The sequence below is a fragment of the Natator depressus genome, chromosome 1 (genome assembly GCF_965152275.1).
Source record: "Natator depressus isolate rNatDep1 chromosome 1, rNatDep2.hap1, whole genome shotgun sequence".
NCBI classification, from domain to species: Eukaryota; Metazoa; Chordata; order Testudines; family Cheloniidae; genus Natator; species Natator depressus.
The window spans coordinates 135,495,811-135,509,777 of record NC_134234.1 but is presented as its reverse complement, the minus strand read 5'-3'; positions in this window follow the sequence as shown (position 1 = coordinate 135,509,777).

Below are 13,967 nucleotides of genomic sequence, written 5' to 3'. Positions count from 1 at the left end.
AAATCTAAGAAAATGATAAAACTTTTTATGCACTTAATATAATTATTCCAATCATGAAATGATCTGTAAAAATAGAACTGATAGATTTTCTTCCTTGTGTTAAGTCAAATGACACCAAGTTAGGATGCACTGAAAGACTTTTAAATGAATACATACAGTATTAAAAAAACATTAGTGTGATAATAAATTTGTAATCACTTAAATGAAGTATGTTAATCAAGTTTTTAATCACACTGGTAATTAATTTAGGGCAGGAAGGACATTAACAAAGCATGTTTTAAGCTTTAAGTTTGGCAGCTCTATATAATTAATTTTAATATTTCCAATAACCAAGGCACAGAACACCATGCACAGTCTATATGTCAGATATCACTGATGATCCTGTTAAAAATTAACTGTACTTGCATGCAAGTAAAGATGTAAAGAAGTCAGTATAGTCTGCCATTGTAATTTATATTCCTCTTCCATCAGAAGGGGCTACTATCCTTTCAGCTACATGCTCTTTCACACTGTTTAAAAATACAACCCTAAAAATGGCCTATTTCAGGAATCCTCCCCTTCACTATTAATTAACATATATAATAACCCAGCCGCTGAACACATATTTAAGATCTCTATGGTCTCCCACTTGCATCCTTGCCTAACAATCAGCCGTGACTTTGAGTTTGAAGTTCTGTCTCAGAAGCAATCATTCATGCCTGTAAACTTAATTCTGTAGCATCTGAGGAAATTCTAAGCAGCTGCAGTCATCCAGACATAACAGACATGTTAGAAAAGGAGAAGACTCTCCATTCTCCTTCCCCAAGCAGAAAGAGAGATTTGCATAAACTTCTATAAGTTTCCATAGCAATCTAAATGACATAACATCACACAAAATACATCTTCAGCACCTTTTCGTCCATACATCCCAAAGCACTGTACAAAGCTAGCATTATTACCTGCATTTTACAGCTGGGACAACAGGCACACTGGAGTTGATTGTTGCGGTTTCGGTCACTTTGACACTATTTGAGAATTCAGGTTGAATAATAAGAGGAAATATTTCCAAAAAAAGTCCGTGGTTCCTTTTGACATTTTCAAAACAAACCATTTCTACATTTTGTTTTGAAACAAACGGTTTTGCCTCAACCCTGTGTAGAAAAGGAGAAATTAAGGAAGTGAAGAGGGAATCCTCACGCTCTGTATGTGGCAGTCCGGACTTCAACAAACCATTTTTTCATCAAGGAATAATCAGGTCTTTGTTTAATCTTATTTTCTGTGTTGCAATTTATTACACCTATGCTGTTAATAGCAGGTAGCACATTATCTCCAACATGACTTTTGTCCTTCCTAAATAGAAAATTAAGACTAACTAGAGAAGAAATTGTTCACAGTTTTATGGGAGATCTAGCCATGTGGCTCCCATTAGGTGGCACAATGCAATCCCTGAACAAACTAGGAAAATGGACCTGCCAAGAGTCTTGTATGCACAGTGGATCGACAATGGAGAATGATCAAAACCCTACTAACAAGAACATAAGAACAGCCATACTGGGTCAAACCAATGGTCCATCTAGCCTTGTCTTCCAACAGTGGCCAATACCAGGTGCTTCAGAGGGAATGAACAGAACAGGTAATCATCAAGCGGTCCATCCTGTGTCGCCCATTCCCAGCTTCTGGCAAACAAAGGCTAGGGACACTAAAATGTTTCCAAGGTAAAAGAAAGCAAGTTGTTATGTTTCTATTGCTAAATCGCCACACCAAAGGTTCTTGACCAGCAAACTGAATAGTCAAATAAGTAGTTATCCCCTTTAAAAGTTTACTAACTGCTATCATCCGCTACTGTTACATAAATATTTTGAATAAAATATTTATCAGCTATAGTGCTTCAACAGAATCTCACTAATGAAGATCATTGGAGATTAATTGATGTAAATGCTCAGGTTTGCAGCACTGATTCATTTCTTTTATGTCCAAAATCAATAAACAATTATTTAAAAAACAGAGGACATGCACACAGACACACAAAAGTAATCCTAGCAGCAATTGCTCTTGACTTTGGTAACATCCTCATTTTACACAATCCATAGTACAGAAAGCTTGGGCAGGCAATAATTTTGTAGCTTTATGGGAGAGGTTTTTGTTTTAATCTCACTATTCATTTATTTTTCAGTTTGATTCCTCAGTTTCTTTTTAAAAATTGAAATATTTTGATATGAAAGACTCAGGCCAGAGGTTCCCAAGGACCCAGACTGTGGTATATGTAGAATTGATGGTACATGAGTTTGTTGGAAGTAGGAGGCCCCCCCATTTAAAGAGTAATAGGGCTTGGGGCTAGTTAACCCCTATTGCATTACATGGTCCCTCTAACAAAACAGATTTTCAAGGGAGCAGCAGACTAGCTGAAGATATTATTTAATTAGATCAGAGGCTCTTCTGCCTTGTGACACATGAAGTAACCCAGTGTGTTCAGCTCCGTCTGTCTAGTGCCATGTTTCTTGCTTCATTGTAGTCTGCTTCCATGACATGACATCTTTCTCAATGGTTTTCTTATACGTCATCTGTTGTCCTCCCCTTTTTCATCCTCTATCAAGTGGTATCCACTCAAGGACTTACTTATGAATACTTTTTTTTTTACATCTGTACAACATGCCCAAATCATTTCAGCTTTCTTTCTCAAATCATTGTCTCTACCACCTGTTGGCCAGTTCCTTGTAACACATCAGCATTAGTTACTTTGTCCCACCAGTGGACACAAAGTATTCTCCACAAGCATCTCTGATGGAATGTGTAAAGTTTCCTGTAATGGGCTTCTAACATTTTACAAGTTTCAGAAGTATATAACAATGAAATTGTATAACTTTATCTTGGTTCTTGTGTGAATGGTTCTTGGTTTATCTTGGTTCTTGTCCTTATATTTCCAAATATTTACCTGTCTCAGAAAAGCTCCACTTGCCTTCCCAGTTCTTGCTTCCACCTCCTTATGAAGTTGGCCATGACCACTGATTGTGCTGCCAAGGCAAACAAACTCATTAACCAAGATGTTCCTCAATATCTATCACAGGATGGTAGCTATCTCCTTAGCATGATAAAATCTAATCCTGTTAGGTGACTACCATGAGGTTTAAGAGGAAAGAGGCAGACAGCTTGGAGAGCAGGTTTTCCTGGGAGCATCAAGTCAGGTACTCATTGCTATAGGAAGCAAAACCAGACGAGAGAATGGTGCTCTGGGGAAGCCTGCCTGAATCAAACCATAGCCCCAAGAAGGAGGGCTGTGGGGCTCTGGTGTCAAGAGGACAAAGTGTGGGAATCCAAGGACCAAAGGAGGCTCTGTGGAATGAGGTTGGAACCCAGATCCTGGTGAGGCCTGCCTGAATCATGACACATCTGTGGAATCCTTTAACCCAGAGGAAGGAGTTGTGAAAGCAGGGCAGGAGAAGACTGGTTAGAAAGGCTCTCTCCAGAGAGGCCAGGGGCAGAAGTGGAACTGGCAACACTCCCGGATTCAGAAGCCTTGGAAGAAGGGAGAATTGGACCTGAAGCTGACTGATGCCCATGTGCAGCTCCCCACTTCCAGCCAATACTCCTCCATCTCTTTACCCCCCCCGCCCTTCCCCCACACACCTCCCCCCACCTTGGCCCCTTTCTGCCCCCTCCCCCCCCCGCACATCCTGCATCAGATCCATTTCTCCCCTTTCTTCTCTCTAACTCATACACACATACATTCACACACAGACATCACCAAAGCACTCCCTGCCCTCTAGCCACAATCCCTACCCTTAGTCAAACCTCATTATCTCTGAGCAGCAAACTGTTTTTCCATCTTGTGCAACTTTTTGTGACATCAAAAATGTTCCCATTCTGCATCATGATGAAAATGAGACCTTTTGAAGTTTTTCAAGGGGAAAAAAAAGAGCGCCCCCTTCAAATAGCCAGGTAGTCAGGGTGTGTATCTGAATCAGGCAGACTAGGGACTTGAACTTGGCCTCCCAAATCCCAGACGTTTGGATTGACCACCAGGATATTCTGGGGTGAGCTTCTCTCTGGCTTTGACCAGAAAATCCGGGACCTGAGAAACCTTTTCTGATAAATGTTTAGTCAAAACCAGTAGGATACCTCAAAATGTTGGTTTCAACAAATTGGCATTTTTCTGACAAAAGACAATTTTAATTGAAAGATTCTCTACCAGCTCTGAACCTCATCCAACCCTTCCAGCCAGCCTCCCCTAGCCAAACAACTCCCTTTACATCGAAATCTCCACAGCCAAATCCATAACTGATTTTACTGCAGAGTCTGTAAATACTTTATTAAAGCTGAAAATAAATATGGACAAAAAAGGGGAGGGGGAGAAAGAAATTTGCATGTGATACTTCAAACATGAATTTTTTAAACAGTTGGTAGGTGAACCAATTAAGTTTGGGAACTGCTGACTTAAATATAAAATCATTTATATTTATTATTATGCCTGGATCATTTATAGTCATTACATTACTTTTCACATACAGCATTAAATCAGCAGAGTCTTTTAATAGATATTTATGGTCAGATGGGACCCTTGCAATTATCTAGTCTGACCTTCTGCCTAAACACAGGCAATAGAAGCTCACCCAGTAATTTCTGCATCAAGCCCATAACTTCTATTTTAGCTGCAGCATATCTACTAGGAAGATATCCAGTCTTGATGTAAAGACTTCAAGTGATGGAGAATGCACTACATCCCTAGGTAAGTTGTTCAAATGGCTAATTACCCTCACTGTTAAAAATCTGCATCTTATTTCTAGTCTGAATTGGTCTAGTTTCAGCTTTTACCCATTGGATTTCGTTATGTCTTTCTTCTGCTAGATTAAAGAGCCGTCTACTCTCAGAAATCTCTTTCCCGTCTATCATCAGATGATAAGCAATCTTTAAAAATCACATTCTGTTACAACTTCATTGTCTACAAGAAGTGAGTTATAAAAAAAACCCCATGAATTTAACAATGCCTGTTAAGATGTCACAAACCTTAGGGACAGAAAGTGGCTGAGCCTAACATCAGCATGCAGGGCAGTAATGCTAAGTGAGATCCCTGCTGCGCAACTGCATTAGGCATGCCTGGAAAATGGCTCTGGGGACTGGGTGAGGGCACAGGCTATATGCTCAGTGTTCTCCTCCTGAACGAGTGGGTGGGGAATGGGCAGAGAGTGGTGGAGCAATTCCATTTACGGGCTGACCAGTAGAGCTGATTGGATGTGCAAGAGTCGAGACTTGTAGCAGATTAATCCCCCTCACCCCAGTGCAACAGGAGGAATTTGAAGGAATTGGGCCTTGGGGAGTGTCTTCAGGACATAATGCCTTCTGAAACTACTCCTGGAGTTGTACAGCGTATCCTCTGCCCTTTGCTCAGAGCAGTGTCTACAGTCAGTTTAATGCTTAATGATCCTATTTTCATTACATTTGTCCTTCCTTTCCCTTTCCTTCCCTCACGTGTTGTGTCAATATCTCACAATGTCAATTCAGATGTAAGGAAAGGGAGTGTGGCTTTACCTTTTTCTGTAAAGAGTCTAGCATATTTTTGTACTAATACATAACAATACTAATCTATCCTACTAAACCACTAAAGAAAAGAGCCAACAAAAAGGACACAAACTTAAATATTTCAATTTATACAACTCACACTATTATTTAGCAGCCAGGCATTTACATTTCATTAGCATTTTTTACTGCAGTGCCACTATATCTACATGCCATACATTTATACTGCTGTATAGTTAGATGACTTGACATTTTGAATATTACTTTGAAGTTTACAAAATTTGTATCATTTTTCCAGTTTCACTCAAAGCAGTTTTGCTTTCAAAATAAGATTCTGCCTTCAAATAAAATATTTCAGAAAATAAAACGAGTTAGGATCGCCCCTCTCACCTACATGTAAAAAAACAAAATTCATTTGTCAGCTAGCACCCTAGCAGTACAATTGCCCAGAGCTCTTACAAATACACCCTTTCTTAATAGGATTCTATATTCTAATAAATTGACACCTTTACAACCAAGTGGGCAACCTACCTTGAAATTGAAATGCCACTAAAACAAGAAGAATATGCACCCTCTGGCAGAACACAAATGACAGCTCAAATATTCCTATGAATCTTAAATGCGTCCCCCATTCAATTACCAATTCTTCTAGGGAAATAACCTCTTTTTAGTATATTTTGGTGCATTCTTAAGTGAACCACTAGACTAATGAAAACATACCCTTGATTTTTGAGCTCTGATTAGAATCAAATAATTGTAAATTGAAAAGAAGAATGTCGCTAATGCAGAATGAGAAAATAAAGAAAGATAAAGAGACAAGGTGGGTGAGGTAATGTCTTTTATTAGACCAGCTTCTGTTGGTGAAAGAGACAAGATATCAAACTCCAATAGAAATTTCAACCAGCAGCTTAATAACAATCCAATAGCAAATGTCAATGATTTATGTAACTAATACCAGACTCTCCCATCTTATCTCTTCCCAAAATAATTACTGGATACCAGAGCTGGATGCTGAAAAATATAGAAAAAATAATTACACTGCAGTGGAAGCACCCCTCTCTGGCAAGAGACTGCAACCTCCCACCCCTTGTGCTGGGATGAAGAACCCTGCTATAGCCTGACGGAAGGCAGGAATTCACCTTGGGATCACTCCAACAGGGAGATCTATTCAACATAATTATCAGCATGGACAGAAGAACCATGGTGCAACTGAAAGATGCAGTTAATGTGAATATAATAAACTGAATTCAAGGCATCGCAAGGAACTCAAACTCCACCAACAAAAAGCCCCTACAGCCTCAACCCCTCACTCCCCGATCACAGCATGTCCTGCCTTTGGACAATGGACAATTCTTGCATGCAAAGCAATCTTGTAATGTCCTGTCACAGGGTGACTGGTCCCTTTAAGGGAGAGCTGGTCTGTGCCCAGGATAACTGGTCTAGACTGGGATTATTCTGGGAAGGTCAGCCTGAAAAGAGGAGAGGGGTTAATGAACAGCTGGAGAATTTGAGTAAGCCTACTGGCTACATCTGGAGAGGGTGTGGTCAGGTGGGGAGCAGAGGAACTTTAAAGACAGAAGATAGGGCACTCAGAGGTGAAGTGTCTATGCTCTCTGGGAAAGGAACCCTTGAGGGAGTTGGTACCATGGGACTGTTTTGGTACCCCCTTGATGGGGCATTTCTGTGCGCCAAAAATGCTAACAAGGGGTTTGAAGAAGCAGAAGCAGCCAGCCAGTTTTCACAGCTGATTCCACCTTATCATTACTCTTTGGGTATGCTGGGAGTACAAGGGATGGCAGATCTCAAACCCAGGACTGTGTGTCCCCAGGCAGTGCTCAGACTGCAGCTGCCACCTGTCAGCAAACTGGAGCCACTGAAGAAGGGTGATAGTGGAACTCTAGCTCACCAAGAGCTCTGCCCATGAATTGCCCAAGTGGGGGAGGTGTGTGACCTCACAGATTGGCTTGGACACTCTACTTAAGCAAAAAGGAGGCCAGTGAGGTTGTCTGCTGGTGGCTGGGCTGACTGACTGGCTTTAGGTCCTTGTTCCTCTGCTCTGACTCTGTCTTTGACCCTTGTCTTGACTCTGACCACTAGGCATGACTGCTCATGCCCTGGTCCTTATAGGGAGATGTGGTAGTCAAACTCCCATTTATATGCAAATTCCTGGAATTCTTCTGAGGCAAATCGAAGTCCATTGTTAGTGAACACAGTGTCTGCAATGCCATATCTCACATTTGTTAGTCTCTAAGGTGCCACAAGTACTCCTTTTCTTTTTGCGATATCTCACAAAGTGGGCCTTCAGTTTGCCAGTCACTGACTTGTATCAGGAGAGGCATTGATCTCCCAACAATTTGAATATTAGTCCACTGTAATGAAGTACTGCTTTTTACTGATGATAAATAAGTCCACTCCCACCTTTTCTCATAGTCAGGTGGGCAGCAGTGTCCTTATGATGGCAGTTACCACATGACTGGCAAGTGTCACACCCTTCAATCAAGGAGTGGAGCTCTGTGTTTGTTCCAAGCCAATAAGCACATTCTCAGGCCCATCTAAGACAGCTGTCAATGCCCAGGAGTGAGGCATGTATTTTCTTTGCATGACATCCTTATGTAATGAGGTGGGGACAACAGCTTTCTGTCCTTGAAATAGGACTCTGTCCTCATCTTTAATCAGTTGGCTCATCTTTAATGTGAAGATGTGTGAGGCTGGCAGGCCAGATGCCAGCTTTTGCCCAGGCTGCTGGCATTAGCTAAGAACGGACAGACTCGTAGCTGGAGACCAGAGCAGTTCACTTGTGTGTTAGTTTTGCTAAAACTAAAATAGGTATTAGTGTTATAAGAATGTATTTTAGTGTTTAGACTCTGTGGGGTGCTTGTAAATTGCAGCATGCATTAATCTCACTTGTAATATCTGTATTCCATAGGCTTTAGTGAATTTGGGTAAGAGGTTGTCTTTACAGACTTGAGACCTGTAGGCTTTTGCATCAGTACCTTAATCCATACCTATACCTTAGTTAGCATATGCCCACGTATCTATAACATAGCTGGCTACACCTTTTCACTACCATTAATAGCAAAACCCAGACATAGCTCCTGATGCCCTGCCTTTGGCTTTGTGCAAGATGGCTGTATGACTACAAGCCTGAGTAGGTGCAGGTGTGTTCACATTTTATGTGTTTATTTTTTATCTGATATTGCACTTGTCCAGATACCGTGCCAACATCTTTACAACGAATAGAAATGGAACAGATTCAGAGAAAACTTACATTGATAAATGATGTCTACACAAATGTCTCTGTATCCAATCTTGCCCTGCAGTCTTGCCAACTCAGCTCCACAGGTTCACCAAAGGGAATGAGTTTGCCAGGAGGTGGAAGCCTTCTCCTGAGAATGCCCTGCCTTCATCCTCAGCAAATCTTAACCACTGGGATGGGTCCCAGGAAGAGAAGAAACTAGCTCTGAGACCATAAAAGAGATGTGCACCCAGACGCAAGTAGGTGGAAGTTACATTAGTACATAATGTGCCCACAACAAACCATCCTACTTTGGAGGAACAGTGTTTGTTCTGCACCAGCTGAAGTTTCTGGATTCTCTTAAAAAGTAACCGTGATAGGAGCACACTGCAGAAATCTAGCCAAGAGGTGAAATATCTGTCTGAAGCCTTGTATGGACCTCATCAACATATTACATCTGAGCATCTCAAACATGTAAATCAGTTCGTCCTACAAAACCTCTGTGAGATAGGGCCTATTATTGTACCCATTTTCCAGAAGAGGAACTGAGGCTCAAAGTGACTAAGGCTCTGATCAGAAAGTAGTTAGGTGCCAAAGTCCTGGGTTTAGGCTCCACTGTGATCCACATCCTGTAGGTGTCTAAGCTCACTCAGCACCTAAGTTTTCAGGGTAAAAGTTCCCTAGGGGCCTATGTTTCTGCCGCTGCATGTGTGCACTGTTGCCTCGCTCTAGGCATCCACACGCCTATCCCCCCCCTCCCCAAGCCCCAGAGCGATTCACTAATTGGGATAGGTAGAGCCCCATGTTTTTCACAAATGTCTGTACTGAAAAAAAGGTGTGTTCTTAACTCTTAACCTGTGTTAGCTAACTTTGGTTAAAATGGGAGGGATAAGGTGGGTGAGGTAATATCTTTTATTGGACCAACTTCTGTTGGTGGAAAGTAAAACCTCTTTTACTTTATAAAAAGAGCTCTTCTGTTCTGAGGAAGGATGCAGAGTGTCTAAGCTGAATCCAAGTTGAGACAGATTGGAAAGCAGAAGGGGTCCTGCATGTTGGACGCACTCACTTGAAATGAAATGGGAAACTGGAGGCTAGATTGTTCTGCATGAAGGGTTTGAAGTGGGCAATTAAGTTAGCAGGCAATGTGGTGTGTTACCAATTGTTGTAATGAGCCATAAAACCAGGGTCCCTGTTGAGTCCATGGGTTTTAGTGTCTGGCAGAGTTTTGAATTTAAGTTCCCAGGCTTGCTTTTTGAAGGTGTTGTGCAAGTTTCCTTTGAGGACAAATATTGAAAGATCAGATAAATACTAGTGAAGAGTTGGCGTATCAGGTTAGCAGCTCAAGTTGAGCTATACCAGTTTACACCTGCTGAGGATCAGGTCTTAATATGACTTGATTTTGACTAAACAGAATCCCTACTTTTTATATTATAGTCTGGGTATTACTCGAGAGCCCTGCGGTTAGGCCACTCACTTGAATGTGGGAGATCCAGGCTGCAATGGCTCTTTAACACACAGTGGAATAGCTTCGACAGGAGAGTTTGAGAACCACTTACCCCAGAATATCCCATAGCCTGGTAATTAGGGTGTTCTGTTGGATGGGGTGGGGGCAATGTAAGCTCAAAGCCCTTTGCCACAACAGATAGAGTGGAGAATTGAACCTAGGTCTCCCACAGCCTGGCTGAGCGTCCTAACCACTGGAATAAAAGGTATAAGGGTGGGATAGTATAACCACCATCTCCTCCTCCATTTTGTGCAAGGCCAAATCTGTTAGAGGGGCCTCTGAGCATGCCTATTGTATTGGGCTCCACATAGGAGATAGGTGGAAGAACACATATTTTGAGGATCCTGCTGGGGCTTAGGTGTGACGTAGGTGTCCAGGCACCTTGAGTAAGGCAGCTGTGTGCATGCTCTCTGGCCAATTTTTAGGCATCTAGGGCACTTTAGCAATGGAAATGTAGGCTTCCAGGGACTTTAGAAACCTACAGAGTTAGGTGAGAGCTGAGCAGGGATTTTGAGGATCTCATTGATGCCTAAATGTTGATTTGGGCATGTAAAGTGGCAGTAAGGTGCCCAAGTCCTTTTGTGGATCTAGCCATTGGACTTCCTGTCCCTTAGTTTTCTCATCTGCAAAATGGGGATAATAATAGCTATCTACTTCACAGGGGCCTTTGTGAACTTTATTTATTTTAACTTATAACATGCTATGATCTTCAAATGGATATGTTAACTTACTATTTTCTATAGAATTGCAAAAAAATTTAAATCTGTACTTTTGTTATAGGCAAGTCATATACCGGTCACAGAAATCAAAATACACTGTACTCCTGCTACCCTCATACTAATTATTAGAAGAATGTAATGGTTGATTGAGATTATCAAATCTCATTTACCTATGGCAGATGGTCCCAATAAAAGTGAGAGGATTTGGATGAGAATGTGAAGCAAAATTAATTTATTTCTGTAAAGTGCTTTAAGATCATTGCCTGGAAGGTGATTTAGAAGTAGAAAGTAATGTTATTTTACCACAGGAACTGTAACCCTAGCGCAGAGAGCCATACCCATAGGAACCCTAACTGTACAGTGCGGAGCAATACCCATCGGAACCCTAACCCTAACTCCAAGTCCCCTAGCCATGGAAACCCTAACCCTTGCGTGGGGAGATCTACCCATAGGAATCCTAACACTAGGAGGGGGAGCCCTACCCAAAGGAAACCTAACCATAGCCCAAAGAGCCTCCCTATAGGAACCCTAGCCCCAAGACCCCTACCCATTGGAACCCTAACACTAGCCACAAGTCCCCTTCCCATAGGAACCCGAATTTTAGCTCCAAGTCCCCTGCACATAGAAGCCTTAACACTGGCCCCAAGTCCCCTACCCATAGGAACCCTAACACCTATCCCCAACTCCCAAACCCCCAGGAACCCTAACACTAGCCCCAAGGCCTTTGAAGTTAGGATTAGGATTCCTATGGGTAGGGTCCCCCAGCCTAAGGTTAGGGTTCCTTTGGGTAGGGCCTTTGGAGTTAGGTTTAGGGTTCCTATGCCTTGGGCCCCCTGTCCAAGGGCTAGGATTCCTATGGGTAGGGCCCTCCATGTTATGGTTAGGGTTCCTATGAGTAGAGGTCCCCAGCCTAGGGTTAGGGTTCCAAAGGTTTGGGTGCTTGGAGTTAGAGTTAGGGTTCCTACGGGTAGGGTTCCAAGCCCTATGGGTTGGGGTTCCTATGGGTAGGGCTCTTGTATTTAGGGTTAGGGTCAAGAAAAGCTTCCAGACCGTGAGTTATTTCGTCATGTGTAACCCTCCCAAGGGATGTGGTGTAAGTCTTATTATGTGGAACTTTTAAAATTAGACTGGATAAAACACTAGAAAGTGTAGGGAATACATCCTGCACTGGCACAGTGTGTGGCCTTTTACTGTCTTTCAAGCAACCCCTAGCAGAGGTCGTACTATGGCACCCTGTCTGTGGCTGTCCTGTTTCTTCAGGGGCCCTGTAAGAACTCACAGTTCACAAAGTTATTCAGTCCCCAGAAGGGATCCCATTTATTTAGGCATCAGGTGCACAGTGGCCCTCCAGGCCCTAAACCCAGTTCAGTGCCCCTCTCCCAGTGGTTCAACACAGTCTTTCAAAACAAAACACAAACTAATGCAGCCCCCTCCTCCTTGAGGGTCTGCTGTCAGTCTTCCCCTTGGGCAGGGTCCCTTCCAGGCCTCGCTGCCTGGAGAGCATTCTCCTGCTTCTTGCAGTCTTAATTATGCTTTCCATTCCCCCCTCTAGCTTCCTGCTGCCTTTTAACTTGGGATCTCTTGATTCTCCTCAGGTGGGGTTCATCATGTAATCATGGCTGGCTGAGCCCCAGGCACTCCAGCCTAAAGGCAAGCCAGCGTGTTACACATACAAATGAACTGGATGAACCACTTAGTGAAATTGTTTAATTGTAGTGATGTATCGTACCTGTGAAAAGACACTAAGTAGTACTTTGGAGAGGGAGCAAATGCCTCATTTCACTGGTTCCTTATTTTGTACTGTACATTATGATTTTCACGCAGCTACTGTGTGTAAGACACATTAATTTTAGGTGGAGCTGGTAGTGCTGCTTTTTATTAGGGTTGCCCAACACTTCCCCCTAAAATCCTAATTTCAGTAAACTTTACAAAACTTTATCTCAAAAAGAAAAGGAGTACTTGTGGCACCTTAGAGACTAACCAATTTATTTGAGCATGAGCTTTCGTGAGCTACAGCTCACTTCATCGGATGCATACTGTGGAAGCTGCAGAAGACATTATATACACACAGAGACCATGAAACAATACCTCCTCCCACCCCACTCTCCTGCTGGTAATAGCTTATCTAAAGTGATCATCAAGTTGGGCCATTTCCAGCACAAATCCAGGTTTTCTCACCCTCCGCCCCCCCCCCACACAAACTCACTCTCCTGCTGGTAATAGCCCATCCAAAGTGACCACTCTCTTCACAATGTGTATGATAATCAAGGTGGGCCATTTCCTGCACAAATCCAGGTTCTCTCACCCCCTCACCCCCCTCCAAAAACCACACACACAAACTCACTCTCCTGCTAGTAATAGCCTATCCAAAGTGACCACTCTCCTTACAACGTGCATGAAAATCAAGGTGGGACATTTCCAGCACAAATCCAGGTTTTCTCACCCCCCCCCCTTTTTTTCCCAAAAAACACACACACACAAACTCACTCTCCTGCTTGTAATAGCTTATCCAAAGTGACCACTCTCCCTACAATGTGCATGATAATCAAGGTGGGCCATTTCCAGCACAAATCCAGGTTTTCTCACCCCCGACCCCCATACACAGGAGAGTGAGTTTGTGTGTGTGGTTTTTGGAGGGGCGTGAGGGGGTGAGAGAACCTGGATTTGTGTAGGAAATGGCCCACCTTGATTATCATACACATTGTGAAGAGAGTGGTCACTTTGGATGGGCTATTACCAGCAGGAGAGTGAGTTTGTGTGGGGGAGGGGCAGAGGGTGAGAAAACCTGGATTTGTGCTGGAAATGGCCCAACTTGATGATCACTTTAGATAAGCTATTACCAGTAGGAGAGTGGGGTGGGAGGAGGTATTGTTTCATGGTCTCTGTGTGTATATAATGTCTTCTGCAGCTTCCACAGTATGCATCCGATGAAGTGAGCTGTAGCTCACGAAAGCTCATGCTCAAATAAATTGGTTAGTCTCTAAGGTGCCACAAGTACTTCTTTTCTTTTTGCGAATAC